Source organism: Macaca nemestrina, chromosome 7 (genome assembly GCF_043159975.1).
Source record: "Macaca nemestrina isolate mMacNem1 chromosome 7, mMacNem.hap1, whole genome shotgun sequence".
In the NCBI taxonomy this organism is placed as follows: domain Eukaryota; kingdom Metazoa; phylum Chordata; class Mammalia; order Primates; family Cercopithecidae; genus Macaca; species Macaca nemestrina.
The window spans coordinates 94,467,538-94,495,180 of NC_092131.1; the positions used below are offsets into that span (position 1 = coordinate 94,467,538).

The window sequence follows — 27,643 nt, forward strand, 5'->3', positions numbered from 1 at the left end:
TCTGAATGACACTGTCCCAGGTGTTGGGAGAACACAAAGCTGAATATGATACTAATTTTTCTGAGATCATTTACTTTGCAATGAGGAAACCACAAGTCAGTACTACAGCAGAAGGTAAAACACAATCTATATCAAAAGAGGTCAAACATCTTACAGTTGAAGCACAATAAGGAGGAACTGTTTCTGACCACAGCAGCCGAAAGTCTCCATAAATCAGTGGCGTTTGCACATGGGAATTTTAGAAACATCATGGGGAACGGAGGTATGAATGTGCATGCTCTGCAGTGAGGAGAGAGAATGCTAGTGGTGAAATTAATAAAATGGGGTGGAAAGTGAGGCCAGAACAGTTTGGGACTAGATCACAGAGGTCTTAAGTGTCATTTTAATGCATTGTAACTTTATGCAGCAGGCTGTCAGCCCCTGAAGACTGTGATGGAGGGAAGAAATGTCAATTGACCTAGGTTTTAGGAAGATAACTGGGGCAGCCATGTGAATGACAGATTTGAAGATCTGGTTAATGAGGAATAGCTGGTAAGATACTTAAGGAATCCAGGTTTACTCATGTGATCTAGTGGATAAGGAGTTCCTCATAAGAAGCTTTTAAATGTGTTTTTTTTTTCTCATTTTATTTCCCCAAGTTTTACTTTTGCTCAGGCTCTTATTCAAATTCAAGCAACTATAGAGTTTTCTTTAAAATTATGATGACGTTTTCAGATACATAAATACAACATTTCAACAGGAATTATGAGAAAGATATTAAACAACTGATATAATCTGGCTCCTTAAAATTGGATTCTGATGGATGTAAAAGTCTGCTTTGCTGTAATAAAAATTCACATTGCAAAACTATTTGATTTATGAATCAGGGAAAGCTGGTTAGAAAGAGCATGAACTACAAGTAAGTGGAGAAAAGTACCAAAAAAAAAAAAATAGGTGAAGGGACAGTTAAGGGGTTAAAGTAATATGCATATTTTAGATAGTAGGCCTTGTCATTCTTACATTGTATTTAATAGATTGGAAACATCTGAAAAAAATACCTGCTTTGAGTATAAGAAGTCATAACAAAGCCTTTTTATATACAGAGTCAGTGTTAATTAGATGTGACTTTGAGAAGTCTTTTAAAGTGCAGGTGAGATCAAGAGCACTGCTGGTGCAGAAACCAGCCAGTCAAGAACAACCTACTGGGTACATCAGGAGGAAAAGTCTTTTCCCCAGAGACTCGTTATTTGATGATTGAAAAAGAATGTCTGGACATCAAATGGGTTTTGGAATGTTTAAGATACTAAAGTATATTTCTGGGGAAAAAAATTATATTACAGACAGATCATAGAGCTATACAATGGTGGAACAAATTGAAAGATGAGTAATTCTCAGCTTCTAAGATATTAAATGTCCCTGTAGCAACGTATATGTGCATTTTCTCCAATAATCTCATGAAAAAAAATCTCATGAACTGTGGTATGTTTACTGAAGATGTGTCCTGGGTAGTGAAATCACACTAGTGAATTATCCTATTAGTTCATGCAAGGTAAGATTCTCTGCACTCAAATCTCAACAAAAAATTAAAGAAAATTAGCCTGTGATTCTTTCCTGCCACACTTTTCTCTACTGCCCTTCTCATCCTCTAAAGTAAGGTGCCACTTTAATTTCTGCAGGCTGTGAATGAAGGAATGAGATGTGCCAGTAGAGGTTCTGGTGGCTATTGCTTGGGCAACTAAAGAGAAAATTGGTTGATGGGTTGACCCTAATCAAGGGTCTGTGTGATGTGATGTGCTACGACAACCGTGTGGTCCTCTCTGCTGACCATGCACCCTCCTTTGAGGAACATTGTACTTTCTTTTGTTTGTTTTCTTCCACATTTGCTGTGGTTTTGGTATACAATTTCCGCCTCGTTGATGAGAATGCAATGCTAAGGAAATCAAGACCTAGGGCATAAGTCAGGAAATCCTACCATTAATCTGACTTTACCAGTAACAGCCTCACTTTGGGAATGGTAAACACTATATGTGTATCAGGGCACCTGATTGGCTAAAACCATAGCTTGACTACTTTAATAAAATATAACCTCCTCCTCCAAGTGTCTAAGGGGCCTTCTGTTATTTATTGAAAGGGGCAGTACACTTTGTGGCATATATGTGTTTGCAGATCAAGGCAGATGAGTGAAGAAAAACATGACTGTGGAGTTGTGGCATGTTGTTTTCCACTGTGCACCCTAGCCTGACAGACCGCTTCCGTGCCCCTGTGGGGGGACAGCTTGGGATGGAAGCGAGAATTTGAGAAGTTATTCACGTTGGGTGGGTTTTGAAGACAAATAGTCCTTCTTCCAAGTTTCAGTGATGCTGTGTGACAAGCTGCTTTCCAAGAAGCACAGTGAATGTTGACAACTGAAGCCATCAGCTAGCCATATCTGCTGAATAAAGCCTTAAGGAGGAACACTGAGACCAGAGCCTGTGCAAGTAGTCAGTAAGCTAGCCCTCCATCCCTAGGATCTGTTGGTTGGGGAAGGTCTAAAAGTGGTTTTTAGATATTCTGCTTGCAATAGTTAAAAGTTATGTAAATATTTTAAAATTTTGAGATCATGAACCCAAGCCCACTCAACAGAAAAATGTTATGTCTTTCATGTATGTTTTACTCTGTTTTCTGTTGCTTATAACAGAGTACCTGAAACTGGATGCTTTATGAGGTAACAAAATTTATTTCTTATAGTTTTGGAGGCTGGGAAGTCCAAGGTAGAGGATGAGGACCTTCTTGCTGCTGGGGACCCTCTGCAGAGTCCCAGGGTGGCACAGTGTACATTCATATGGTGAGGGGGCTGAGTGTGCTTGCCCAGGTCTCTCTTTCTCTTCTTAAAAAGTCACCAATCTCACTCCTGTGATAACCCATTAATCCATTAACCCATTAATCCATTAATCCATGAATAGATTAATCCATTCATGGGTTCACCTCTTAAAAGCTCTCTATGCTGCCAAATTCTGATTGAATTTCAACATTAATTTTGGAAAAGATAAATATTCAAATCATCGCAATATATATCAGGAAGACTGGTGAAACTTTCATTTTCCCAAAGAATTTTCATAAATTTACACTGGTTCCTCCACATATTCTCTTCTAAGACCATCTTGTTTTATGTCGCTTTTATTCTAACTCCTTGAATAGGGATGTGCAAGTCCTACTTACCTTCAATCTTGGTCATTCACTAGTCCATAAAAGTGGTTAAAGGCCCTGAGGGAGGTAAGAAATTCAAGGTCAATTTAATACTGTGGTTTGGGCCGGGGGCGGTGGCTCAAGCCTGTAATCCCAGCACTTTGGGAGGCCGAGACGGGCAGATCACGAGGTCAGGAGATAGAGACCATCCTGGCTAACACGGTGAAACCCCATCTCTACTAAAAAATACAAAAAAAAAAAAAAAAAAAAAAAAAACTAGCCGGGCGAGGTGGCGGGCGCTTGTAGTCCCAGCTACTCGGGAGGCTGAGGCAGGAGAATGGCGTAAACCCGGGAGGCGGAGCTTGCAGTGAGCTGAGATCCGGCCACTGCACCCCAGCCTGGGCGACAGAGCGAGACTCCCTCTCAAAAAAAAAATAAATAAATACTGTGGTTTGGCCCTTGACAGGGTTGCCACATAAAATACAGGGTGCCCAACTTAGTCTGAATTGTCAACCATGAAAAATAATTTTTAGTGTAAATAGGTCCCAAATACTCCATGGGGCATACTTATATTTTGGGACATACTTATAGTTTGGAAAATTAATTGAATATCTGAAATTCAAATTTAGCTAATAATACTATATTTTATTTGTTATATTTCCATATGTAGATTTAAAAAGCTGAAAATAAATACATTATCAATACATTAAGAGAACCACGTTTTCCAAAAAAGTATTCATCATACTTGTATAATTACTACAAAGTTAAGATGGTCAACCAATGAGGGATTCAGCAAACATTTACGGAGTTGGTTTTGTGCTCTAAGCTTGATTCTAACACATTCTCACTCATGGATGGATATTTTGGATGCTAAAGTAAATAAGAAGAAGTCCTAACATGAATATTTGAGCAAAATGACAAACACCCAATCAAGAAAAAAGTTATGAAATCAACAGCAGGGTGAAACAGTTAGTATCCAAAAAGAATGTCAGATTAAAAAAATATAGATATATGTCATAACTTTTGGGAGAAACTATATGTGCACTGTTTCAAAGAAATGTGAATGTTACTTTTTTAGTTTGATTTTGTTAATATTATTTTTCCTTTTTCCAGAAATAAACAGTTTATATTTAATTTAAAATTAGATGAAAATGTGGACGTGTTGGGGTGGTAACAAATGCATATTTTAACAAAGATCTGAAGAAAAGCTTTATATATTTTATTACAAAATACTTTACACAGAATGTTATAAAGACTAGCATAATGAAAGTCTGTGTACCTACCTCATAGCTTTTTAATTTATAAAGTATTAACATTTCACTACATTTGCTTCTGATGTTAAGTTATAAAACATTGCCGATAAAGTTAGAGCTTCCTATGTTTTCCTTCTAATCACATCTTCCCATTTTCCCTTACCTGGGATGCTAACAACTATCCTGAATTCTGTGCTTGTAATTCTCAGGCAAGTCCTTATGCCACATATGTATACATATTCATAAAATATAAATACTATTTTATTGTATGCTTATTAACGTTTTAATCAAAGGTACAACACTATTTACACTGTTGTGTAATTTGCTTTTTTGACTTAATATTATAGTTTATTTTTCCAAAGTCCATGTTTACAAATTTAGTTCTAAATCATCATTTATAACTGCTGCATAGTATTCCTAGTTAGAAATTTGTTTACTCAATCACTATTCATGGACATTTAGGTACTTTCCAAAATGTATTTGTAACGTTCTTGTACTCATCTCCTTTCACATAAATGCAACAGTTTCTAGTAGAATTGGAAATATTGAACCAAATTGTATAGACATCTTCAGTTTCTATAGATATTATCCTATTACTTTGAAAGCGGTAGGACCAATTTACACATTCACTGAAAATCGTTGAGTTTATTTCCCCACATTCTAACCAACCATTGTTATTTCTATTATCAGACTTTAAGATTTTGCCAATCATTGGAATGCCATCTTACAATTTTATTTTGCATTTTCTATTTGTTAGTAAGCTTAAACATTTATCCTGATAGCTATTGGGCATGTATGTGTTATTTTATGTAAATAATATGTTTATGTCTTTTGCTCAAATGTTTATTTGGCTGCTTGGATTTTCTTATTGAACTGTAGGTGTTCTTTATAAATTACTGGCACTAATGTTTACATGTGCTTTCCTGAACTGTGGACTGTGCTACTCAACTTTGTATAAAGCATTTTCATTGAAGATAAGTAGGGCTTTTTTATATTTTATTATACTCAAATGTACCCATTTTGACCTTTATATTTGTATATTTTTATCTTATAAAACTATTTTGGGACAAATTATTATAAAGTCAGACCCCTAAAATTAGACAGAAAAAAAGTTAGAAGATAGATAGATAGATAGATAGATAGATAGATAGATAGATAGATAGATAGATATGTCTGTGTAAATACATACACAGTAGGATTCCAGTCTTGCTAGTCTGTTCTTAGGATTTTTACTTTTATATTCAGTATATGAGATTGGCTTTTAATTTTTTCTTATCCTCTGCTTAAGATATTTATTTTGTACTAGCTTCATTAAAATAATTGTTGTAGCTTCTCCATTTTATTCTCTTAAGAAGATTGTGTAGGCTAGAAATTATCTGTAGCCTGATGATTTTATAAAAGTTACCTATAAAATAATCTGAATCTAAAGGTTTTGGTTACTAACTTAGTTTCCTTAACAATTAATGACGTATTCAAGTGGTTTTTAAAAATCATTTTAATGACTTATTCAAGTGGTTTTTCAAAAATCTTTTTAATATAATATAAATCATTGTAATATAATTGAAAAAGTGATAAATCATATCAAGAAACCAAAACAGAGTAATAGGGTGCTCATTTTCATAGGATATTCCAGAAACAAGTCTCTGGGGATGTGATATGTACAGAGATGACAATGAGCAAGCCTTCTCCAGACAAAGAGTTACAAGACAAAGTTCTGAAGCCAAACAGAGCTTGGCATGTGAGTGAAACCAAAGAGTTCAATATGGCTGGAGAAAAGTCTCAGCGGAGAGGAACTGGAGATAAAGATGAGTGAAAACAAAGGTAATGCAAAGCTCTCTAGACACAGTAAGAGGTTCAGACCTCATGAAAATCAACAAGAAGTCATGCAAAGGCTTTACATCTGGAAGTTACAAAATCTAATCCCCATTTTAGACAACCATGCTCTTCTGCTTTGGGGAGAGTAAGGCTGTAGGGAGACAAGAATGAAAATGAATAACCCATGTGAAAGGCAATTCTGCCAATCCAGAGGGACACTGCCTATGATGCTGAGGAGAAGTGGGTAGATTCAGGCTATATTTTGAAGGAAGTCTTCACAGGAATTGATACGGACAAGAGGCAGGGAAAATACTGGGTAGAAGAGGGCGGTTCCCGACAAAGGCCCCACCCTTAAGCCTGGAATCCGGGTCCCTAAAGGAGAAGACTTATCCCTGTTTTCCTGCCCAAATGTTACTTTTTTGACCTTCCACCCCGCGCTCATTCTGTGCCCATATAAACCCGACATCAGCCGGCAGAGAGACAAGCGGCTGCCATGGAGAGAAAAAGCAACTGAGCATTGGAAACTACAGACAGTCTCAACTTAACTTCAGACAGCACTTCAGAATGCAGTCTGGCCCGAGAAGGCCGGGCTTCAGGGAAAGGTCACCTCCTCCCCACACCATAGCCTTTCCAGCTCCCCTTCCACTGACAGCCATTTCCACCGCTTAATAAAATCCTCCGCATTCATCACCTTTCAAACCAATCATTCGACCTAATTCTTCCTGGACGCCGAACAAGAACCCGGATACCAAGAGGGCACGGTGTAAAACCAAGAGGGCAAGGGGTAAAAGGCTGTCGCCTCGTCTCCTCACCGAGCTGGTTAACACTTAGCCGTCAGTGGATGGCAACTGCTAAGAGCATTAATTGTTAACACACCCTTAGATGCTACTGTGGGGCCGGAACCCAAAAGCGCTGGGCCTAGCCCCACACCTGCTCACCTGTGTCCTCCTCCGCCCACCAGGGGTTCCAGTGCGCGGCGGCCAGGTAAACAAGCCACACCCCTATTGCAATCCCACGAGGGGGTCAAGGGAATTCTTCCGCCTCAGAACGACTTGCTAACAGACCAGATATGGGAATGCCAAGTAAAAGTGCATGTTCACAGTATTTTAAAAATTCAGATTACCTGAAGGTACAAGAATGTACCACATTAAGACACAACTTAAGAGGAGAAAACTCGATTCCACATAGACAAAGTAACATGTTGATAGACTGCTTATTATATTTTCTTGATGTGTAACTGAGGATTTTAGCTTAGGTGTTATACCATGGAACTTTCTCATTTCACAGATTAGTAATGCCTAAAGTCTCAGTAAGCTACAGAATGCCACAGGCTCTCAGCTGTTAGGTGAGCCCACAGCAGGCGCTGCCTCTTTGCTTTTCAAATGATGCCTTGCACAGAACCTGGAAATCATTAAAACAGGTATGAGACAAGAACTTGTACCTCATGCAGGTGTTCTAGGTTATTCTCCACTTCGTTCTACTGGAGAGAAAAAAAAAAAAATCCCAAAATAGTTGTCTAAAGGAACAAAGTGATTCCAAACATGTAAACCTTAGGTAAATTAGAAACGTGAGCTACATCCAGGAAGCCATGCGGAGAAATAGTATGGGAAATACACAATATGGTAACCATGGCTGAGAGCTGGACATAAATTTTTCTCAAAGTCTTTAAATCCCCATGCCAGCTGCATGAAGCTAGTATAATGATTCTGGCTTTCAGATAAAGAAACTGAAACCAAAAAACAAAGAAAAAAGAAATCAAGAAACATGCCTAAGTTCACACAACTGTGGGAGGCACAAAAGAATCTGGACCCAAGTCATGTGAGGTCAATGCCATTGAAGGCTGTGTCCACAGCATCACGGAGTCCAAGGATCTGCACTGGGCTGAATATTATGCCTTTGGACTGACAAGAGTTCACTCCCAGCTCATCTGAGGGGAAAAGATGAGACAGGAGGAAATCAAGGTATCTACAGCAAATTTTTAAGGAAGATTGTAAGAGAAGACAATTCCCACAGGTGTATGTGGAGGTTGAACTGCCTTCCAACTTGCTAGGACTAAGTTCTAATTTTTACTTTTGTCTTCTTGATTTAAAAAGATTTTTACCTTGGAGTGAAGGTGGATGGAGTTATAACAGGTTCATCAGGCAAACACAGCTCCACACGACACGGGTCAGGATTTCTCGTTTGAAATTGTCTGTATCTTCTTGACTCCAATCCTCTGCCCCGCAAACAATCAGAGATGATTTTCTGCCAAGACAAACAGTTGCTAAATCTTCCCTTCTGCTTCAGCTCAGGAGAAATCCCAAACTATAGCCAGGCAGCTGCCCTCTATGCTAACTCCATTCACCAATTTTCCCTTGCAATCTAAAACTTATGGCCCCAGAGCTAGCCCACGTGCAATATTTCTGTGATTCAATATTTTGATTATGTGTCTCTCTCTGACATGTTTTTTCCTGCCCACACAAAACCAAGTAAATTACAGCTAGCTTTGAATAGAACAATCAAAGAATAGTCTACCAATTTCTACCTCCTGCAGTAGTATCAGGCAGCCAGGGCCAGAAGACAGCCTGCCACCCTCATTCTACTACTTGCTATGATTAATCATCTAGTTTCCAGAAGACACAGAGTCATGATGAGTAACTCCAGAAATCTTCATTAACTCGACAGTTTTCTCCATATAGAGGTAGCATTTAACTCTAACAAGCTTCTGATCATCAGTCCTATTAAAGTTCAAACTGTTAACTCTCCTCTCAAAATCTCAGAATACAGGCTACCTTTCTCCAGTTTGGTTCTCTCTGTTATGAGATTTTGATATCATTCTCATTTTATATTTTAGAGTTGAGGTCTCACTCGGTCACCTAGGCTGGAGTGCAGCAGTGCAATCATAGCTCACTGCAGCCTTAAACTCCTGGGCTCAAGCAATCCTCTTTCACCTCAACCTCCCTAGTAGCTACAGGCACATGCCACCAAGCCCAGTTAATTTTTTTTTTTTTTTTTTTTTTTTTTTTTTTTTAGTTTTTAGAGAGATAGACTGGTCTCAAACTCCTGGCTTGGGCTGGTCTACTTGCTGTTGCCCAGAGCAGGGTTGGTCTCAAACTCCTGTCTTCAAGCAATCCTCCCATCTCGTCCTCTCAGATTGCTGAGATTGCAGGTGTGAGCCACTGCACTTGGCCTTCATTCTCATTTTTATGACGCCTTTTAAAAAAAATATTGAATCACTTTGATCCATCTACATTCTAGAGAAATGAAGACGCTACACCAGGTGCAGTAGCTCACACCTGTAATCCCAACACTTTGAGAGGCCAAAGTGAGGTCAGGAGTTCGAGACCAGCCTGGCCAACATGGTGAAACCCCATCTGTACTAAAACTACAAAAATTATCCAGGCTTGTGGTGGCACATGCCTGTAATCTGAGCAACTCAGGAGGCTGAGGCAGAAGAATCACTTGAACTCGTGAGGTGGAGGTTGCTGTGAGCCAAGATTGCGCCACTGCACACCAGCCTGGGTGACAGAGTGAGATTCCATCTCAAAACAAAACAAAACAAAACAAACTAAAAAGAAATGAAGAAGAAGCATGGAGTCATGAATAAAACCCTCAGCAATAAACATTCCTAAGTGTACACAGATCTTTCAAACATAAACTCTTCTCAGCATCACATCTTGGGGAAATGATTTCTACTTTTTCTGTTGAGTCTTATTTTTCTCCCCTGTTAAAAGGAAATCCATAATAGGAACTGTCAGGAGACAGACAGTTCCTAGGCCCAGCTTTTTGTAATACTTGCTTTTCACACTGACTATGCTGCTTAATCTCTCTGACCCTCCGTTTCCAAAGAAAATTCACAGATTATACAAGATCAGTCATTCTCAAACTGTTATTCACAGGACCATATAGTTCCATTCCTTTGCCTTCAGGGTTGGCAGAGAGAAGGGGATGGGTCAACATGGAGGCTGAGTAGGCATGAGTTGAAAAATCCCTCATAGACCTTTTTTTAACCAGAATTTATATTGTGGCTTGGTATTAGATTCCATCTGAAAATTGAATTCTAGCCCTAACATTTGTTTTAGCCTGAATTAGATGATGTCTGAAGACTAAAATGCTGTGGTCCTGGTACCTTCAGTTTATAGGCATAGTAGTGGGTACATTCCAGTAGACATATGGTTATAAGATATGAGACTGTCCCACTCTTCAAGAACAAAGCCATTTAATTGGAAAAGTCTGTGAAAACCAGGACCATGTAAGTGGACACAAGGAGTCAGAACTATCTTTAAATGTTGACAGATTCCCATCTGAATTAGAAGAGACTAAAGAAGAAATGATGTAGGGTAGGGACGTTTCTTGGATACCAAGCTGTGAACAAAGTATTGAATACACTCAGCAAATTTTTATTTTATTTCTCTGAAAGGCAATCATTGCAGCATTCCAAATTTTCTTTAAATTTCGATTGTTCTAGGACTTTCTCCTTAGGGTCCTTGTCACATGACCAGGAAAGATTAGGCTCCCAGACACTTTGAAGGGTGAGAAAAGATGGAATTTATTGGATGGGAAGGAAAAAAAAAGGGAAGCATGGACCCTCAACAGAGTGAGAGTCCTGCTAGTCAGTTTCCCGCCTTACAGATTGAATCCCAGGTTACCACCCCGAACATAAGAGGCCAGGCTCCTCCCCGCTGCAAAGGGTGTGAACTTCCCATGGCTCCACCCCATTCTCCCAGTGCCAGGGCGGTCGGAGGTTCTCCGGGGATCCCTTTATGCTTGACTGTCTCACTATGAGGCTGTATCCTTCATCCCAACATTAAGATTCCTTTGCAAATCAAATATGGACTTTCCACACACTTCGGATTATAAACAATGCTCTCAAAAAATGCCATAACATCTACTCTGAGCTTCTTAGACTATTGTTGTCTGTATCTGACAGACGTAAATGGTCTGCAGTAATAGCTGTGTTACAGAAATATTGTGCACCCATCATCTTGTTTTAGTTTAATCATATTACTCAATTGTTCTCAGTGAAATTTCAGTTATGTATGTGCTTATTTCAAATCTGATTCATTTTCATCAGGCTGGTATTGAAAAAACTCTTTCAACCTATCTTCCCAACATACACACCTTCTAACGAAGTATGATCAAAGGTAAAGAGACTGAAGAACAAGAATTTAATCCAGAGAGGAGTGGCACTGGAGATCTGAGTGGGCAGAGACCATTGGAGAAGTCAATGGAAATAGGAAGAAATTTTATAGGATTACAAGGAGGAGCAGTAGAAGGAGACTGGTCCTAAAGGAAACTGACAGTAAAGTGAATAGAAGTCCTCCTGCCCCAGGTATGTAAAAATGGGCCCCTGAGATGCTTTTATCACTTAGGCGGGAGGACAGCCTGGGCAGGTGACCATTACTATGCATATGGCAGTTCTCTGAAGACTGAGAAGTGAGGACATTGGAACATGAGCCTTTAGAACTGGCAGCTGGGGTGAAGCAGGGAGGTAGCATTAGACTGCAATGCACCTAACCAGTTTCTCCTCCTCTCTGAGATTTCATTTTTTTCCTGGAGTCCTGTGAAAGCCGAAGAAAAGCACAGCTCTTGTCTTACGTGCCCCATGGCCAAAAGGGTGATAGTAACTTCAGGAAACAAGGAGGAGTGTTGTAGACTGAGCTTGAAGTTAGAGTTTTCTTATAAGAATGCATGTTCCATAGTCAAGATATTCTCAGCTGGGTGCAGTGGCTCACGCCTCCCAACACTTTGGGATGCTGAGGCAGGTGGATCACAAGGTCAGGAGATCGAGACCATCCTGGCCAACATGGTAAAACCCTGTCTCTACTAAAATATTTTTAAAAATTAGCCAGGCATGGTGGCGTATGTAGTCTCAACTTCTCAGGAGGTTGAGGCAGGGGAATCGCTTGAACCCAGGAGGCGGAGATTGCTGTGAGTCAAGATTGTGCCACTACACTCCAGCCTGGCAGAGCAAGACTCCATCTCAAAATAAATAAATATATATATATATACACACACACACACACACACACACACACACACACACTCAGGTCTGCTGGGAAAGAAAAATAATCTCTTCAATAATAGTCTATAAATTTAATTACATACGGGAATTTATGCAAGATTATGTGGATTATGGTGCTACCTATAAATAGACATTTCAATAGCTGATATGAAATCTTACTTATGGGAGGCCAGCAGTAAGTCGAATCCCTGTGTGAGTTTTTTAAACAACTGGGAGAAGAAATAGTGATGTGGAGAATACTCAAAATTGTGATGTGGGAGAAAATGGGTTATAAGATGGTATCATTGTATAATCCCAAATTGGCCAGAATATAGGTTGCATACACACACACACATGCACACACACAGAGACACATATTATATATAGTTATAGCCATTAATTAGTTATAGATTCATAAAAAGATATATGTGTTAGTGGTCATTCTCTTGGTGTGGTGAGATTTGCTACTTTGGATATTTGTTATTCTTATGATTAGAAAACATAATGTGACATTTATATTTTATAGATTAACGAGCTAGCTATCCTCAGAATTAGTAGTGTAAAAATACAGCCAGTTTTACAATTCACTTCTTGGATAATTTTTATGTGTATTTAAGATTCATTCATTTAAATATTTCTTCAACCCTATGACTTCCTTCCACAGAGAACTGGAGTTAGAAAAAGAATTCACATAAGCATTAAAACCTCCCCCCACAAAAAACATCATAATTTCCCAAAAGCTGTATGAGGAAAAAATAAAATAAAACAAATGGATGCAAAACCTAGTTCTGAGTTTTCTAGCAGTGACAACAAACAGAGAAATGTGATGTGCTATAAAACTCTCATCACATCAAGAAACATACTAACTCAAGAAACATGAACTGTTTTCTGCCCTGACTTTATTATGGACTAAAGATGGGGTTGAGGGGGGAGTGCATGAAAACGTGAGCAAACGCTGTTGATGGGTGTGGGATACAGGCAAGAAAGAGGTGTCAGATGAACACTTCTGGGAATATTATATATTTGAATTGAGATTATGCCAATTAAAAAAGGGGTTTTCCTGGCAATTTACTAAATACATAGCTCTCATTGCTAATGCTTAAAGATAAAAATGTATCTCCATTCCTCTGGCAAGAGAGAGTACTATGTAGTGATTAAGTGTTTGTCTCTGAACCAGCCTCCCTGGGTTTAAATCTCACTGCCATCACCTACCTATTCGGTGCCTTTGGACAACATATCCAGTACCTCCAATTTCTATGTCCTCATTTATGAAATAGCCACAGTAATAGAACATAGCAAGCACTGCATAAACACTATGGTCTTCCTCATCACCATCCTCATCCTCATCCTCACCATCACCGTCGCCAATCAGAGCTATGGAGAAGCACATTAAATAAAATTAGTGAATAACTTTCACTGCAGTATGATGACATTTTAGTGAAATTCATTTGTTTCTCGAGTCAAGGGACCATCCTAGTCCTGCCAATGCAGCTGAAACATGCACAGAAGTTCCTGTCTTCCAGTTGCCTTGGGATCACATATGACCTAAAATTAATCCTGATTTCCCAGGATTTTGACTATGATCCCTATGGAAGACCAACCTGCGGTCAATTTACAAAATATTTTCAAAAGTTATGTGAAACTCTTCTACATCTCCTCTCATTGTATTTATTCTTGCTGGCTTCTCCTCTCTCACATACCCAGGGGCCATCCCAACCATGATTCTCCCCTAACACATGCACACACACACACACACACAAATTCATATACACATGCACACACATCCACACACAAATACATTTACACATGCACACACATCCACACATGCATCCACATATTACACATGTACACATACACATGTACACGCATCCACACATATATACATATAGCACACATGCATGCATACACATGCATGCACATCTGTGTATACATATATACACATACACACATATACACACACAACACATATCCACATAAACATGCACACACATGCAAACATCCACAAACACACACAGCACACATATACACATACATATGCACTCACATACACATACACATCAACACAACACAAATGAGCAAATACACGCACATATGCACATATCCACATCCACACGTAAATACATTATACACATATGCACATACACACATGGACACAAATATACACACATACACACATATGCACATCCATGTAAAAGCACATATATACACACACACACATGCATATACATAAACTCATGTACACACTTACACACACACACATATACACATACACATACACATACTGCTTAACTCTCTAAGCAGATCCAAACATCCTGAGAATTCACCAAGGATGATTTTGGACTTCACTCTTCTCATCAGAGGAGACTGGCTTTTACTCCCCAAACTCCAGTTTTATTTAATAAAATTCAAAATAATTATATGTCAGAAGCATATCTATGCAAAAGAATCTGCATGTTTATATGTGTGCCCATAAGCGAGCTGATAGGCCTTCATGAACCCATAACTCTGCAAAGGTATATTCTAGGATAGTCATTGCCATGGCCTTCAGCCTGCGTTCCCCAACACATACGCTTACACACATGCACACATATACATATGCATACACAAATATACATTCACCCAAACATCTGTGCTGTGTTTCCATTGTATTCTCCATTGATGGTGAAGGAATCAACATTGATAATAAATAATGCCATATCTATTCTTGTTTTTTTCTCTTCAATTCAGCATTCAGTTAAAATTCCAAAAGATTGTTTTCAATGCTTAGAAGTAGAAGACAGTGCCATCATCTTTTTTTTTTTTTTTTTCTGAGATGGCGTCTCGCTCTGTCACTCAGGCTGGAACGCAGTGGCAGGATCTCTGCTCACTGCAAACTCCGCCTCCCGGGTTCACGCCATTTTTCTGCCTCAGCCTCCTGAGTAGCTGGGATTACAGGCGTCCGCCACCACGCCTGGCTAATTTTTTTGTATTATTATTATTATTATTTTTAGTAGGGACGGGGTTTCACCGTGTTAGCCAGGATGGTCTCGATCTCCTGACCTCATGATCCGCCTGCCTCGGCCTCCCAAAGTGCTGAGATTACAGGCGTGAGCCACCGCGCCCAGCCCATCTCCATTTTTAGGATGTAAAAACTGAGGCTCAGTGGCAAGCTGACTTTCTTTGCTCTCTGTAGCTACTATCATTGTCCAGCCACGGGAACTGTCGGCAGCGTTCTAATCTGGGAAACAAGCCGGTAGGAGAATCTACAGCGTGGGATCCTGGACACTGCTTTGGGAACGCAGAACCTTATATCAGCTTGCTGGGTCTTAGCTTCCTTCTTTTCAAAGGAGGAGAAGGTGGAACTGGGAAGGTTGGAATACAAGATCACACAGGTTGAGAACTTCAGAAATTATACAGTTTTCTCCTCAAGAATATTCTTTATAACTTCTTTTATAATCTGTTCCTCTGATTTAGCATTTTGACTTCAATCCCAGTTTTTCATTTATGTTTATATATTAACATTCTACTCTTTTAATTAACTTAATTCAATAGATAAATAACGTGCCTAAGAGACACTTTCATTTAGGCTAAAACTATCATGTGAACAAGCAGTTAACACAGTCCAATACAGCACTGTCCAAAAATGTCCACACAATTACTTGGATGTATTTTTAAGGCAAGTACATTGTTAAGGGAAAAATTTGAGTTAAAAATGACTGGGTATTCAGCCAAGTTTAAAAGATAAACCCTGGTGGTGTGGGGGGTGTTGGTTTGGTTTTTTGTTTTTGTTTTTTTACTGAGTGATCCTACACAGGAGGCCTGCAGATGCCGTATCTCAAATCATAGGAAATTACAACTTAGCAAGTGCTCTCTCCCTGTGGGCTCAAATGAAATTTCCTCAAGGAAATTTTCTAGCTCAACCACAGGCGGGCAAGGCACTGTAAGTGCTCTGAAAAGGAAATCTCTCTGTTACACTAGAATGGCATCCATGATCCTTCTCTCCCACCCAAATGTCCCTGCAATGTTTTAGACTTGAGACTACGACCCTTAAAACTGTAGGGTCTGTCCAGGAGCCCTGAGTCCCAGTTGGCTTCAGAACTAAGCAGGGTGCCTCCCTCAAAGTGCCCAAACTGCATCCTCTTGAGACTTTATCAGTCCGTTTAGACTTCCCCTTTTTCTAAGTGGTAGAAATAAACCACACTTTTTCTAAACAGTATTAGTTTGAAACATTTTACCATTTACTTAAATTATGCCCCTGTAACTCTAATAGTTTTACAATTGGAATTTAGAGATAGGAGACTAATATTAGACTGAATCTTGAACACATTTTTCTTCTATTAGACTCCCTATATAAATGTGATATAAAAGCATACATTTATCTAAACTGGCTATCAATTATTTTTCTATTTTAAATAACTTTTTTTGTCACTAAGCTTTTAAATAGACGATATATTATGCAAAGTTTAAAGTCGACCTGTACTTAATATTTTTCAACTATCTTGTTCACTTATGTTTCTGGACAACAGGCTATTCAGTATTTTTCCTAATTTATTTTTTAAAAATTTATACCTATTCAGAAATTGCCTTTTAAATATGATACACATACACACACACACGCACAATCTCCCTTTTCAAACTCAAGGACCATGATAATATTTTATATTTCACATAAAATAAAGCCAGTTTCATTTCTGTCAAATATAATTTAGACTTGATCAGCACTCAGCATCTATGTTGCCAATTAAGCTACAGTACACTTTACAATGTGAAAAAAAAATTCACGAGGAAGGATAGATACAACATGGAAAGAATCTTTGAGATAAAAGAAATATAATTGATGCACCCTTCAGTCTCCAGCATTGATTTCTATTTATTATTACAAACTCTTCAAAACACAAAGATTGGATGTCAACATGTTACCCTGGAAGCATACAATTGAAGAACGCATTACCTGCACGACTTACTTCATAAAATTTGTTTACCAGAATTGGAGTTGCATGTTCATTTAAAAGGACTTTGAAGTAAGAGGAAAAAAGATGATTTAAGCTTTTTTTCCTCCCTAATACTCTACTTTTGAGATTTACCAGACTTCAGTTAAATAGATGCCTCCTTGACAACCAAGAATCCTAGTAATAGGAGTGAAGTGGTAAAGTGTAGTTTGCCTAAACTTCCCTGCAGGCAGAGTGGAGCTCTATGCAGGACTACTTTCATCAAGCACAGCTAGCTGACTTTGAAAATTCCTCCTGAGGAACAATGATCAGCGGACCCTTCTTACATTCATCTAATTTCCAAGCCTTGATGTGACATATGAAATAAGAAGAAAGTGACAACAAAAATCAATGTGTCTAAATAGTCTTGCTTCGAAATATACCTGTCACTGGCTTAACTCAGAAATTGGGTGGGATATTAGATCTGATATCTTTGTTGTTGTTGTTGTTGCTGTTGTTGCTGTTGTTACCTTGGCTTCAGAATTTATTTTCGTACCTGAGGAGAGAAAATGACAGAAAGCCTCTTCTTAATTTTGCATAGGAGAGAAGTCCACTTATTAAAACTAATTCACAATTTTAAACAAATAAAATGATCAGTGACTGCCCATTCTTGCACTGGGCCTTTCTTCTCTTCCGTGTCAACATGCTTCTGATGAAAATGAGTTCTGCCACATCTTAGTGGAATCGTGAGGTTTTAGAATTATTCAGTAAAAATAAATCTCTAGGAAGTTAACATATTTTAAGTTACAAAAGTATAATATATTAGAAATCATGCCTCTATGAATCTGACAGTTTTACAATTGGAATTTAGAGACAGAAGACAAGTATTAAACTAAATTTTGAGCACATTTTTCTTCCATTAGATTCCCTATATAAATATGTATAAAAGCATACATTTCTATAAGCTGGCTATCAATTATTTTCCTATTTTGCATAACACTTGTTGTCACTGAGACTTTAAATAGAAAATATATAATGCAAAGTTTAAGTAGTCCTCAGAAAGAAAATGCCTTGCTTCACAGTCTGAGGAAAGAATTTAGGTTTTCACTCTGTAGATTATGAAATTTAAAAACTACTTAAACACTTTACTGAAGAAAAGACTCCCTTTGAATAAAAAAGTCACCACATCAAGAACAATTAGCGATCTTAAACATGTGATCTTTTATAAGTCTCTTTTGAAAAATATACAACTTGTCAAAAAAAAATTACAAAGATGATTGTCTATGTTTAAACAAAGCAGTAAAAGCCATTCAACCTCCCATTCACACATAAATGCATTTTCTTTTCAAAGGATATTTACCCTTTAAGGAGACATTTTTAACCTTGTGACACCATAAAATTCCATGCATGCAAAGTTATTTGTTTTTATTTTTCTGACATTCATTCTTGACCAGATTTTTTCCATGGGCTTTCTCATGTTACTCAACTAAAGGCATAATTTTAATAGTTTATTTTAATACCTTGATTAATAGGAGCAATCTGTTTAAAAATAATATTAGTGTTGGCATTTTGTAATGAATTGCAGAAGCTGAGCAGACATGCTCTTTTGTGCCTTTTTCAATTTCCTTTGAAAATGTGTTGAACTCCTCAGTATTTGTTCAAACCTACCAAGTTTTAACATGAGCTAAGCATTAAATGGATTTGGAATCTGAGAAGGGTGTTCGCCTACAATGTAGCGACATGGGGAGAAAAGGTTTGGGTTGAGACCGGAGTATTTCAGAATTATAAGTGCTGGCAAGTAAGAACCACAGCCCCGCAATTTTGGAGGCCCCCAGCATGGCCACTGCTGCTAACCAACCAATTTTAAAAGACTAAAGACTGGGTTTTTTCCAAAGTGACAATAGTTGCAAATTGGCCATCTAACTCACAGTGGCACTAGCCCAATCGAGGCAATTTCCTGAGAGCTTATGATAATATGTCCCTATTATACAAGACCTAAAAGATTTTTAATGGCCTGTTTAGGATTTGTTCCTACAGAACTAAAATGAAAATGGCTGGCCTGTATAATAAAATATTTCACTGGAAATGAAACATAAATGTACTAGTACTCCATTTTGAAAAGAACTTTGTAAACTTATTTTTTTAATTCTGAAATATGTTCAAATTTACAACAATAAAACTCTAGGAAAAACAGTGATGCAAATGTTTAACATGAGATTCATACAATTTGATTCACCCTATCTTGTAAACAGCTAGACTAGCTAGCATCTAAATACCAAGGATGAAAAAGAAAAGGTAAAATTGTGTTTTTTGTGGGGGTGGCGGGGGGCGATGTACATCCTAGAACAAGGACATATCAGAGGCTTTGGAAATTTGAAAGAATGCATTCGCTCATCAACAATCCAATGACAATTAATATTTGTGAAATATAGTCTTGAAAACAATTTTGTTCATTGTTTATTTTTTGTGAAACTGACAGAATAACTTATTCTAAATCATGTTATAAGTGGCACTTATAAAAAATACTGAGACGTGGCACAGTTTGTGACATATTGAGGGTCAATTGTGTGAAGAACCAAGGCAACAAGCCCATCAAAAAGCAGTAAATGGAGGTCTTTGTCTTTAAGTTATGAAGAATGTGTATGTATTTGATCCTGCCAGCCAGCAGTCCTGCAGCTTTCTGGGCATAAGACAGATGGCAGTGCAACCAAGCTAGAATTCAGACCTTCCTTCTTTCCCTCTGGGTCTAACTCCTATTATCCACTTGTAAATTAACCTGTCAATTTATCAATCAACACCATCTTGATTCTCCCCTGTTCCACAGCCCAGCCTTGCAGTGAATTTGCCTCGTAAATAACTGGGAGCCCCGTGTTTGTTAGTATTGTGAATGAGTTTATTATCACTTTGATGGCTGCTATGAATCACAAATGCTGCTGAGAGGCTGATAAGAAAAAAGTACATGCACACATTAACAGGGTTGAAACTATTTTAGAGATAAAAGATGGAGTAACTGTGATAGCAAATCATTTAAATTGAAAAAAATGACTAAAAATTGTGTGTGTGTGTGTTTGTGTGTGTGTGTGTTGGACAACCCCCTGTAGTAAAAGAGAGAGAGAAATGAATCAACTTTCCTGTGTACTGTTCAAAAAAAAGAATCTGCAAGACTACATTAGTAGACAGTAATAGTTCTTGGGTGTTGCAGGATAACTGTTTTATTTAATGGTTTAGGTCCAAACTTCAGGAAGCACCCAGCTCTGTTCTAGCAGACCAGTTGGCTAGGTTTACATTTAGGTGTTGCATGGGAACTTGAAAAAGAAGGGAAAAAAATCCAAATTGTATACTTTATTAGAATAATAGACGAAAGTATAGCAATATCTATTAAGTTAAATGAGGCAGTTTGGTAAGCTTAACACATTAACAAACAATTAACATCAAAGTGCTAATTAAATTCTTTCCCCTGTGTCAGTGAAATAGTTATGTATTTGACATGTAAAATTAAATTTAAGTGATCTTTAAGTTAGAAATTCTTCAACAAATGCTGTACATATTAAAAACTTACAAAATTACATGTTGTCTTCAGTTTCCAATGTCAGATTTTTCTCAGCATGATGATTATTTTACATTTTAAAATATCATATTAATAAAAATCAGTGTTTTTAAGGAATACATAGCATTACATTCTGAGGATTAGGACCCATGTTATTAACTCAGAATTACTTTGAAGGATTAAATTAAATATACTATATTTAGGACTACTTTAAAACTATATGTATAATCATGTACATATTTTTCATTTAAAGCAACATTCATGGTTTGTAGTGAGCAAATATAAAAATAAGACTTAACTTCTTAGGTTCTGGCACATATGTTTTTCTTTAAAAATTACATTCTATATTCCATTAACTGGGTATTTCATTTTTAATCACAATCGAAATATTTCTTTCAATACTTTCAACTTAATGTACATATGTCTTTTGTTGGAAAAGTGTCTGTAAATGAATCCTAAATACAAGCAATCACATTATTTATTAAAGAAAATAGAAAGCTACATGTAATATACTCATGTTTTCATTATGCAAAATATATATCATTTGTAGGTGATTTTAAAACAAAAAAAATTTCCTGATAATGTAATTTAAGCAGATCACCATGAAAAATATTGCAAGGCATGACATTAAAGTTATCAAACTTGTAAGTCAGAAATAAACTATTAGTTGTCACATGGGAAATACTTTGGCACAATTAAGACACTGCATTAAAAGGGAATATTCCCTGAACATTATTATACCCAATATGTCAATGGTAGAAATGTGATAAAAAACGAAACTATTTGTTAGAATGCAATTTAGAAAACTCGATAGGTTGTCCATTTTATTCAGTTTATAATTAAGATAGTGTTTAAATCTGAAATGAATTCTATATATGCATGTTCAATAGACTATAGCACAACAATAAGAATGGAATCACATCTCATTTTATCGTAAATTGTGTAATAAGCGATAAGGTAAAAACTAGGGCTAAAATCCTTCCAGCAAAAATGAAACAGAGCGACCTCAATTGCCCTAATTCATTCTGCTTTTTTCCTTTTTTTTTTTTTTAAGTCTCTTCATTTTCCCTCTGTTCACATTATTAGCTTACACATGAGTGCATTATTAGAAAATAACAAAGCCAAACAGGGGGGCTTCGAAGGAGCGGGAGATAGGTTCCTTCTACAGCTGAAAGGTATTCTCATTTCATTTGTTAGGAGTTGCAAAAATAGTTTTATAGCCAGGGAGGGACAATGACCTTTCTCTTTCAACAAGCTTGGTGGTTGGTCTTTTGATGGAAAAACTAGGGGATACAACATCTGGTAATTTGTGTTACTGAGCTTAGCTGAGGTCTTAACGATGTAAGCAGATTATTCTTGAAGAAGAACAAAAAAAATTCCGGAAGACTCAATGGACTATTTAAAGTTATTAGGCAGTGCATTCTAGCACTTCAGATCTCTTTTCTGATTCATTTTCCCTTTAATGCTATGCCTTCGAAGCAATTTTTTTTTTTTTTAGGTCTACCTTCTTCCAATTCCAGTTGACTTTTTTGGTGGTCCACAGCTGTTTTGTCATTCATACCGGTCTCCTTTTTTCCATCACAGCAGAAATGATTACTTTGCTGATTAAATTTTCTCCTTCAGAACTTTAGGAAGCTCTCCTTCACCCCCGGGAGTCATTGCTAGACCAGAAGGGTCAAGCAACACCAAATAGCAACAGCCAAGCCTCGGCAATTTTAAAGGAAGAAAAAAAATGTGAACAAGAGCAACGCGTGAAGAAAATGACCCACCCTGTCCAGGATTCTAGGCAAAAAAATAAGTGAAAGATGGTACTAAGTAGTTGCTGTGAGATCCTCTCCCCGCATGCATCATATTAAAATCACATCTAAAGTTTGTGTTCCTTACTCTGATATAAATGGTGTGGGGTTCATTTAGTGTATTCACCTTGCCCCTGTAAGAAAAAAGAGACCCAAATGAGACGCATCGTGCAAAGCTCGGAAAGATTCTTAGCACTCTTTTTAAAGAAAAAAAGAAATATTCTATATTGAAGTAAGTCAGTAAATAAACATTAACTTGAATATTCAAGTTTATCTGACTTAACTCTGGCCAAAAAAAAAAAAAAGACATTGCTGTAACTTTAAGTTTTATCTGAAAGTCTAGGCAAGTCAAAGTACAGAACACAGAAGGAGCCTCAGACTGTAGCCCACCTGGAAATCAGGGGTTCTGCTCTGCATCAGGTCTGCCTCCCGGACAGAGAGATCGCATGTGCACACAGACTGGCTCTTTGATTAGCACATTGCTTTACAGTTATGAAATGAAGGAAGCAATAACATTACACAGCAATTTCAATCTCTCCCGTGCCCACAATTCTTCGGGATGGCAGGACATTATCTTAGATCACTATTTCTTCAAGTCAAAGGGCTTCACACAGAGCAAAGTATGCTACCTTAAAAGAGAAATAGAAAGAGAAAGTGAAAGAGAAAGAGACAGAGACAGAGAGAAGAAAAAAAAAAACAACAAACCCCACCAATATTCTGATGCAGGATTCCATTTGGAAAAGAACACCAAACAATTTTCTATCTTAGAATAGCTACACAATAAAAAAATATTTCTGTTAACACTTAGACAAACCATTGTATGTTGATTCATTACATATTTAATATTAAGTATAATTTCCCATGTTACAATATTTTTTCACGTGACTTCTGGACTTTCTGGAATTGCCAGGAACAGGAGAGGTCTGTGCAACGTAAAAAGTAATTCTAGCTCAGATTATTTTTGAAAAATGCAATATACTAGATATATTTGAATTTTATATGATGTTTATATTACCTTCAGTATTGCTTTGCTACATTTTAATTTTATTATGTATGAATAATTTATAATTAAGATCCCTTTAGGTAAGAGAGTAGTCAACTTATTTCCAATGTACTTTAAAAGGTTTCTTCTTTTATTAAGATGGGCAGTTAAATAAATATTTTTCAAATTGAACTAAAATCTACACTGATCATTTCAATTTTATCAATATTTGCCCGACATAGTGTTTGAATTGACACTATTTAAAGTTAACAGAAACAGTTGGCTCCTATATAATCTCAATTTACCTCTATATTCTATAGAGTTTTTGTAATTAAATGTAATTTACTCAAGTTTACTATTTTTTCTTTCATTACTAAGATACAAAATTCTTCAAATGCGTCATGTAGGATACACTTGAGCATTTGGTACTTGTCTTTCCATCAGTTCTGCCAGCTTCAGATTCAAAGCAGCATTTGTTGAAGTTCTACTGCAGGAAGAAAAAAAGTATCCATTTTTGGTTATAAAGGGCAACTGCATAATCAGGGTATTGGCAGATAAACAATGGCAAAAAAGAGACCATTTAAACAGAAAAACTGATGAAATCCACACACCTAAGCACAAAAATAGTTTACCCTTCCACCTAACCTAGCTAAATCCTTCACAGAAAGTTATGCTCACTTATCAAACCAAAATTTTCACCACAATTGGGTTGGTTAATTTTCTTGGTAAAAATTTAGAACCCTAACCCATCTTAATGGCAGATACGTTTCTGAATCAGCAGTGGGACTCTAGTAATGGAGACAGGCAAAGGAAAGCTCCAAAGGCAGTTTGTGGTCTGGTAAATTGTGCTCATAAACAAGGATTTCATCAGAGGATTTTAATTTTTTTCCTTGAATCAGTCACATGGTTTCAAGTACTCTCTGTACATGTCAGTTTCTTTACATAAAACAGGGAGGGTGGCCTAAGAAAGAGCTAACTAGGCCAGGAACTTCTCATTTGATTAATTCCCCTCCTTGGTTTTATCAATATCCAATCATGTCCTTTTTCACATTTCATCTTTTTTCATCTCATTCTGAATCTACTCTCCCACTTCTATCCTTAGAATCCCATTCTTAAATTTACCCTTTTAACCATATTCTTTCGTCTTCATATTAACCATCCCATGGCACCACTTGGATTCTATCAAGATCCTACTCAAAGTCTTGGTTGGTCACTGAATACAATCTAAATCTGGGGCTGATTTCAAGGCTATTCACCATCTGAGCCTACCTCTCTATCCAGATTTCTCTTCCAGTTTTTCTAATAAGAAGATCATGTAGTGGAAAAGAAACGAGACATGGATTCAAAAAACTTAAATTTGAACGTAATTTATTATACAATCACTCTGTACCATTGGATAAGTCATCTAGTCTCTCTGAACTTTAGTTTCCACATACCAAACATTGACAGCTGGTGGTCTACAGGCCAGATGTGGACCCAGGTGTGTAGTTTGCTTGAGACAATTTATTTTGCCCTTTGGGATTATCTGTGTGGTTCCGTGGTCAGTGGCATGTGGGTCCATGCCTCATTTCCAAATAAGGGATATTGATGCCTATCACACCATATTGCTGGTGGATTAAATTAGGTAATATAAGGAGAAGTCCCAGGCTAGTGCTTGTTACAGGAGAGATTTTCAATAAAATTCAGTTCAATTTAAAACTGTTTCACTTGACTACATCCATCTTCTGATGTGAGTTGTATGGATAACTAGAAATACATTCTGTCATTGTCTATTTCTGGGCTTTTGCTCTGATGTCCTCTAAAACCACTCTCCCTTCTCTGCCTAGAGAAATCTCAAGAACAGGCCTGAATGTCTTTCTCTCCATAAACCTTTTCTTGAGCCCCTGATGACTCAGTGACCTTCAGCATCAGTCTGAATGGCAGTAATAATGCTACTGGACTTAGAATCTTCTGGCCCAGTAGAAAACTTGAGATCTTGGAAACCAATCTTTTCACCTTCCAGATGAGGAAACCAAAGGTTAGAAAGTACATAGGACAAACCCAAGGCCACAGAACCAACAAGAGTCCAGGACTTACATCCAGCTGTCTGATCTCTCATGTCAGTTCCGTCTTTCTACTTCGCAGGTTACTATATGATTTTTTAAAATTTTCATTGTTTTATATACAGATATTCTCTTCCTTCACTCAATTACAAGACTCTGAAACACATGGATATTGTCTTAAACACATACTTGTATATCACACACAAACCAGTCCAATGCCTTGCAATATTCAATAATATTTTGAATAAAAAGAGAAAGAAAAGCAGGCAACTTTTTATGGTTGTGGTTTCCCACGCAAGGGCTCAAGGTATAACTACTTCATTCCTGTTCTTACAGAGATTTCTATGTTTCAGATGCACAAAAAATAAACATTTTTTAATTTGTTAGTCTCTACTATGACCAGGTATTAGTATAAATGCTTTAAACTTCTTGTTTTGCTTAAAGTTCCCAACACTTTACAGTAGTTACCAATATTGTCAACCATATTTTAAAATGAGAAAAATAAGCTGAAGAGGTTTAAGTACCTTGTTCTAAGCCACACAGCTACAGTGGATCAGGGCTCAAACAAGATCTGTCTCGGCTCACAGCCCTACTGCTTTTTGTAATGCCAATTTCCAAAGCCACCTTTGTTGCCCTGGTTGAGTTCATATTGCTCCATGTCACACTTGCACCTGTTGTCATCACCTAGGATAAGAACATACATTCAATAATATAAATCATCTTGTCCTACCAACCTTCTCCTTTCAAAATTTCCAGGTGCCTACAGAAGCCACCTTGGTATTGACTTGACCATCTTAGCCATTTTGATCTGCCCACCACCACAAGCCCTCAAATCAACCTGCTGTGAGGTCACACAATACACAGCTTGTTCTATAGCATCTTCCAAACTTGACTTTGGGGCTCTCTTTTTGCTTTTACAGTTTCTTCAGCAAGCCCAGCATAGATATTCCTTCTTTGCTGTGCATCTTATGCCAAAGTCCTCATTTTGTTTTCTTCCTTCATTAACCATTGCACCTTGTTGAGCCTTGCCGTGTGACACAGTCTTGTTCTAGAGGGTGAGTTAGAGAAAGGGAAGTAGGCGCAGAAACCAAGTGATGCAGTGAATCATTAAATGAGGTATGAGCAAACTTTCTGCAGGACATAAAGCTGTGAATACAAATGGGCAGTGGTCACTTGAATGGCTTATTGGAGAGAGGGTCAAGTGACCATTGGAGAAAGGGTCACTTGATGTGGGTGAGGAAACATTGGCAGGTTTTTCTCATCTTGACGTAGAAACAATTATATAGACTATCTCCCTCTGAAATGTTTTAGGCAAGTTGATCCCCACTGCCATAGTGCTACAGTATCCCTCTAATCACATTATTATTTGGATCCTGTCAAATTTAACTCCTTAGGTAAGAATCTCTGCACAATGAGTACAGAAATTAGGGCACTCACTAGAATAGAACAAAAACACCTAGAATTTAAGTTATATGTTCAGTCTCTTTACTTTCTATGCATCTAATTATTATGCTTTTAGTATAAAAATCTTTAATAACATTTACATATATAATCCAATGTAAAGTTCATGATCTTTCATTTACACAAATTAAGAAACCATGTCTTTAAATTAGAAACTTAGAGATAAGGAGGTCAAACACAGGTAAGAAAAATGAGTCCTAATGCTGCCTGAGGGTTAGGGGAGCTGCTGACTCAGAAACTCAGGCCCCACAGTGTTACTAATCAGAAAATCAGGTAGCAAAGTGAGATTTAATAATAATTATACTTTGGATTTCTATAGTACAGTATGTTTATAGAGCACACACTTTCTCATACATATTTTCACCCTTGATTGTTATGATAACTTGCTAAGATCAGTTACCTTCTGCTACTGCCATTGTACAAGTGCAAAAGGTGAAACTTAGATGGGTTCAGTGATTTTTTGAAGATCACATCACTAATAAGCAGCAAAGACAGAGCTAGAGAAATGACTGGCAGACTATCATTTCTACTTTTCTTCCATGATTGCAAACAGTTACCCATATTTATGCAACAGACTCAAGGACATATATATAGGATCCAGTTCAGCACACCCTTAAGGAATCCTTGTATGGAAAATACTGGGTAGACCTCGGAGGATGAAGCAAAGCTAGGAAACAGACTTGCTTCCTATCCTTGTGAAGCTTACTAACTTT

At 37.4% G+C, this 27,643-nt stretch overlaps 1 long non-coding RNA gene across 6 annotated transcripts in view; it reads left to right on the forward strand.

Annotated features, from left to right (window-relative positions):
• Positions 1-27,643, forward strand: part of LOC105479387 (uncharacterized) — a 71,857-nt gene that overhangs the window by 33,737 nt on the left and 10,477 nt on the right. Inside the window, exons 4-7 of one of the 6 annotated variants that reach the window (XR_011626083.1) lie at positions 407-531; positions 6,021-6,218; positions 11,266-11,523; positions 22,273-23,121. This is a non-coding gene — a long non-coding RNA (uncharacterized lncRNA). Of the gene's footprint in view, positions 1-406; positions 532-6,020; positions 6,219-11,265; positions 11,524-12,859; positions 12,966-15,367; positions 15,652-22,272; positions 23,122-27,643 lie in introns of those variants that run through there. The other 5 variants (XR_011626085.1, XR_985861.2, XR_011626082.1 and 2 more) reach the window with 5 other exon arrangements.